Genomic DNA, 6,317 nt, shown 5'->3' with positions numbered 1-6,317 from the left:
TTTTAACTTCGGGTACAGGTCGGGTGTCAGTTTTATTTAATGCGAGTCGGGTCGGGTACGGAAATAAACTAGCTCTGGTGTCTGTGTGTGTGTGTGAATGTGAGTGAGTGAGTGAGTGAGTGGTGTGTGTGTGTGTGTGTGTGTGTGTGTGTGTCTCTCTCTCTCTCTCTCTGTGTGTGTGTGTGTGTGTGTGTGTGTGTGTGTGTGTGTGTGTGTGTGTGTGTGTGTGTGTGTGTGTGTGTGTGTGTGTGTGTCTAATGGAAGTGGGTCAGAGACTGGTTGGCTAAAAGCCTGCTAGAGGATCTGCTGAATAAAATACAAGCAGACTGTGTCTCTCTGGGGATCCAGAAAGAGGAAGGGAGGGAGGGAGAGAGAGAGAGAGAGAAAGGGAGAAGGAGAGGTACAGAGAGAGATGGAGAGAGGGACAGAGAGAGGAGGAGAGAAAGAGAGGGACACAGAGAGAGAGAGAGAGAGAGAGAGAGAGAGAGAAAGGGAGAAGAAGAGGTACAGAGAGAGATGGAGAGAGGGACAGAGAGAGGAGGAGAGAAAGAGAGGGACACACACAGAGAGAGAGAGAGAGAGAGAGAGAGAGAGAGAGAGAGAGAGAGAGAGAGAGGCTATGCTCACACTACAGCTTGCGGGCTGTGGAGACAGAACTGCACTTCTTAACAGAATGCCCGAAATATGAGGAAATTCAAACATTGTCATTCAGTAAACTAAATTCCATCCTCTCAGAGTTTCGAACTTTGACAAATGAGCGTAAATTGCTTTACATCCTCAGAGAGAACGAGGATGTGGCCATTGTGGCTGCAAAATTTGTAGCAGCCTGCCATAACCTGAGGGACAGCCAGTGAGGCCACAGCCATAAACAATGTTATAGGATTGTTATTATTATTAGAATTGTCTCTTAACTTTTATGTCTTTCTTAATTTACAGTTCTGTTAAACATTATTTATATTATATTATTTATAGTTTTGTGTACATGTACAGTAATTGAGTTTTGGCAATAATGTTATTGAAACTGAATTGAATTGAATTGAGAGGAGAGGTACAGAGAGGGACAGAGAGAGGGGTAGAGAAAGAGAAGGACAGAGAGAGAGAGGGAGAGATAGAGAAAGGAGAGGTACAGAGAGGGAGGGACAAAGAGAGAAAGAGAGAGAGGTTGAGAGTGGGAGGCACTCTGAGAGACAGACTGAGAACCGAAATGAAGTTCATTATTTTATTTAATAAAATAAAATAAAACAAATCCAGTCTATACAGCAAGAGCTCTCTCTCTCTCTCTCTCTCTCTCTCTCTCTCTCTCTGTGTATGTGTGTGTGTGTTTGTGTGTGTGTGCATGAGACACGAAAAGATGCACCGTTGCAAGGCCTAACGTCAGATTTCATCATGAAATCAACACACTGTGTTCTTTCTTGGCGATGAGACAAGTTCAAGAGATGCAATGGCAATCCATGTGCGCTAGAGACACCTTGTGGTGATTCATAGCAATTGCCTTAACCTTATACATCAAATGAGTTATCGGTTCACTTGGCCCCTGGAGGCCAACATCCAACATACAAGACCCTACGGTTCTTGAGATATTCACAGAAAACTGTGTCTGGCCTTCTACAAGCCAGTTGATGTACGGTCACTAAATGTAGCATAGCCTAAATTAATTTATTGTATGGGCCCACATGAACGGAATTCCACAAAACTTTGCATGCATTCCAGGTGTCAGAATGATCACCTCCGATTTTGACCCTGTCAGCCAGAGATACCGTCACCTCATTTTTGCATTTTCATTTTTTACTAGGTGGCACTATACATCAAATAAGTTATTATGGGATGGGTTGACATGGCCCCTTGAGACCAGCATACAGGCCCGGAGTGGGTAATCGGGAGAATCGGGAGAATTCCCGGTGGGCCACTTCACTTTTGGGCCGGTCCAGGGAAATAATTGACATTTGCCACGTTAATCTATCTTCTCTTAAAGTTGGCTACACACGTTCGCATTCTATGCCTAACATCGCAGCCTCTGCATGGGTTGTTCTCCCCTCCCAAGAAGAGTTAATTGGTTGGGTCCATATAGCCCGTCTTTTCTAAAAAGTTTTCTGATACTAGAAGGGCTCTCATCGGGCATCAAGGGTCATGTAGAGACAGTTTAATTGTCTCTTGTCTATTGTCTCAGTCCTCTGTCTTTCTGTTTCTTGTTCTGTGCATTTCTACCGTCCTGTTTCAGTGTTCCTTGTCAGATTGTCTCTCTCTTTATGTCCACATGAGAGCCCTTCAGGCTCCAAAAATCACCTTCATCCTCATCCTCCCTTTCCTCCATGTTGTTCCCTTTTCTTCACATCATTGAGCTGATTTCAGTCTTGAGAGATGAGGATCTGGGAAAGTACGGCCCTACCGTAGTGATAAGCGAATCATGAGGGACGATGGATGGTAGAAAGAGGCCATGAGGGACTAAAAAGGCCAGGTAAAATAGACGAAAAGTATTGGAGGAAAATGCTGCCAAATGTGCCAAGCTTCCAGATTGTTTTTGAAGAAGAGAGACATAAGTGGCAACTGGTAAAGAGAGATAGCCATGATTATAGCAGCGTAATTATTGGGCTAATACTGGACGTTGTAGCATTGTCAACCTATTCGCAAGCAACATATTATATTATAACATTAATTAAAATAGCCTTTTTGTATCATCCAATATGGTGATCCGTAGACTTTGCAAATATTAATAACAAACTCAAGCTTGATCTGTGTATGCAGTAACCTAGGCCTAAAAACAAAAGTAGTCTCTGAGCTGAAAATGATGAGCCCGAAATGACCTATGATAACAGGGACAAGTAGAAAGGATAATAAAGTTAACCATATGAATTAAAGTAGGCTATATATGACAGCAGTAGGCTACATAATCAACGTATATGCCTTATTTGCTCAGAAGTGGGTGTAGTAAAGGAGCAAATCACCAAACAACACATGATTGCAGAATAAAAACATGTAAACAATAGTTCAATATCTACAAGATATCTATTCCAGAAGAGTACTCCTAAGAGCCCAAAAGATTCTGAAGGACTCTTCTCATCCTAACAATGGATTATTCCTACCGCTGAAATCAAGAAGACGCCTATGTAGTCACAAAGCCAGAACTGAGAGACTCAGGAGAAGTTTTTATCCCCAGGCCATCCGAACTCTGAACTCACACTATACTGACTTTGCACTCATTCACTCCTCAGCACTCATGACCCCAACACACACCTACAAGACTTTTAGCACTTTTACATCCCTCACCCTATGCTATAGACCTTTTATTTATTTTCTTATTTCATCACACGTCAAAACACACACACACACACACACACACACACACACACACACATATCTGACTTTCTCCAACTTTTGCACATCTCCATAGAACTTTTTATTTATTATTTTTGATTTCTCCTCCATCTATCTACCCATGTCCTTGATTGCCTAGCCTTTCTGCCCCCCCCCCCCATCCCCATCCCCAACACACACACAAAAAACACACACACATCATCACTGTCATCACCTCACATACATACAGCACACTGCTTGCTACAGTAAGCCTCCTCTACATATTTGCTGCACACTGCCCCCCCTACATACATACACAGCACATTGTCTTCAGGATCTTCTCCAACACACATCCTCTACATACTTACAGCACACTGCCCCCACCTACCTACACACACACTACACACACACACACACACAATCACTGCTACACTCCCCTCCCGCCCACACACACATCTTCATCACTCACATACATCATCCATACAGTACTCTGCTTGCAATAGTAAGTCCCTTCACCATACTTGCAGTACACTGCCCCCCTCCCCTCCCCTACATACACAGCACATTATTTCATCAGGAAGCTTCTCCAACACACATCCCCAACATAATTACAGCACACTGCCCCAATACACAGCACATTGTCTCAGGAGGAAGCTTCTCCAACACACATATTGCACACTGCCCTCTCCCCCACATACACAGCACACTATCCCATCTCCCCTGTCATCCCCCCAACACACACACCAAGACCCCTGGCAGTTGGGTTACCTTGAGCCGTGGATCTGCCCAAGGTTTCTTCCTTGGTAAGGGAGTTTTTCCCCTGTTGCCCCTGCTGCTCTTGGGTGCTCCTTGTTGGTCCGGGGACATTTGCCCCTCCTGCTCTTGGGTGCTCCTGGTTGGTCCGGGGACATTTGCCCCTCCTGCTCTTGGGTGCTCCTGGTTGGTCCGGGGACATTTGCCCCTCCTGCTCTTGGGTGCTCCTGGTTGGTCCGGGGACATTTTCAGTTGAGAAGCGTAAAACATGTGAGTTTATTTGTATGTCTTTCTCTCCAACTCACTTTGTATTTATCTCCAAGTATTGTGATAACACAACAGTGTTTCTGCACTTTAGCATCTGTATTTGGGTCACTAATATTTTGCATGTTCTATTTGTATATGTTCTGTCTTATTCAGAGGCCACCCTGAAGCAGTTCCCAGGCCAGACACTCACTCCAGATTGCTGGGCCAGGCAATAAATGCCAAAGTGACAGAACTGAGGTTCCATAACAAAAAAACAAAGATTTTCAATAAAATAGAATAAAAGATAACAGAATTGTTGTGTGTTTCTTCCTCTTTATACTGATACTATGGTTGATTTTAAGTAAACACAATAGTGAAATATTTATGATCAGTGGGGAAAATATCAGACCATAGTAGAATATGAACTTATAGAGAAATATATGTCTGAAATATATAGATCATATGTGATCAGAATCTTCATCAAGGGTCATGTGATCATGCTTCTTAGTGTCATATATTTAAATATATTTAATTATATGCATAAAATATAAGAAAGTGGCCAATATTGAATATACATATATATATGTATTTAACATAGATGTAAATATATTTATTTAACATAGATGTGCTTATACTGGAATATGTTCAAGCTGCATATATGTGAATATATTATTTTTCTGTATGGGGCTTTTCGTATTCCTGTGCTTCAAAACCTCAAAAACAGGTCACAGAATTTGGTGCAACACCGCTAACGTTACACACACGTAAGTTAGTGTAACGTTATCAGACAAACATTTCTGGTCTCTTGTCGCTGTAGGACAAAACAGTGTCTGTCAACCCAAGCAGGGCTGTGCAGAATAACCTCATCACAGTGTAATAAAAGGCTTGTCTTATGCCAGTGCAAGTTTATGTTCAGACATAAACTAGGCTACAAGTAGGCCTACGTCTGTTAGATCCATAGGCCATATGTAGGCCTACAGTAGAGTTATTCTGTGGCAAATCACATATATGTTGCCCTTGCGCATCTAAACAGACAATACATCTACACATTAATATTTCATGGCCACCAGATGGCGGCATGGCACTGCACTTCGGGCCTTTTTTGGATGTAAAAGCAAGCAGTGAAATGGCGTCATCTAGTGGCCGTGCAGCGCAATAGCGCTATGAAATATTTCATTTAACAGGAAATTACGGTAGAAATCTTGTTTTTTCTTACTAATTATTCATGTAATCCATCTGATATATTGTGTTTTTCTTTTTAAATACCGTTCCTCAAATTGGATAAACATTGGATTTTAAATCAACTCGGTGTCTTTGTTTGGAATTAAGAAGACGATTTTACAAGCGTTCTTCAGTTGCAAGCAAATCTTCAGACAAAGTGACACAAAAAAAATAAAAGTAGGCTACTGTTATGGAAGTCCTCAGTTGACCATGTTGATATGATTCAAAAGGGTAAGTCACATATTATATGTCAAACATTAAGGGAAATGTTTTATTGGTGTACCAAAATATTCGAATGGTTATGTACTGCATTTTAATTTTAGCCTGAAAAAGTTTCAATACGATAAAAAGGGGTTACAACATATATTATAACGTGCCTGAATCTTACATAAAGGATTCTTAATAAACACAATGAGGAACAAGGGAAGCAATGACCAGACCAGATTCAGGAGGGTGGATAGAAATGCACGTGAATGATAGAAATGGAGCTCTCCCCTCATCCATGACACAAAGTGTTATATCACTAATTCCAAAACCCCAAAAAGAGGAGAAATATAGAGAACTGGCGGCCTATAAGTCTCCTAAATAATGATTACAAAATATTGGCCTCTGTACTGGCTAAAAGACTAAAGTCGCCTATTGTAGTATTCATTCTAGGAAAACTAATTTCCAACATTAAACTAGTTCTCGATCTAATAGATTATTCACATTGCCAGATGACAGTTTCTTACTCTTTTTTGATTTTTACAAAGCCTTCGACACCATTGAACATCCTTGTTTAGTTCTAAAACAGACTACCCAAATAA

Source organism: Alosa alosa, chromosome 7, assembly GCF_017589495.1.
Source record: "Alosa alosa isolate M-15738 ecotype Scorff River chromosome 7, AALO_Geno_1.1, whole genome shotgun sequence".
NCBI classification, from domain to species: Eukaryota; Metazoa; Chordata; class Actinopteri; order Clupeiformes; family Clupeidae; genus Alosa; species Alosa alosa.
The sequence above is the reverse complement of the archived record's forward strand: the minus strand, read 5'-3'. Positions refer to the sequence as shown.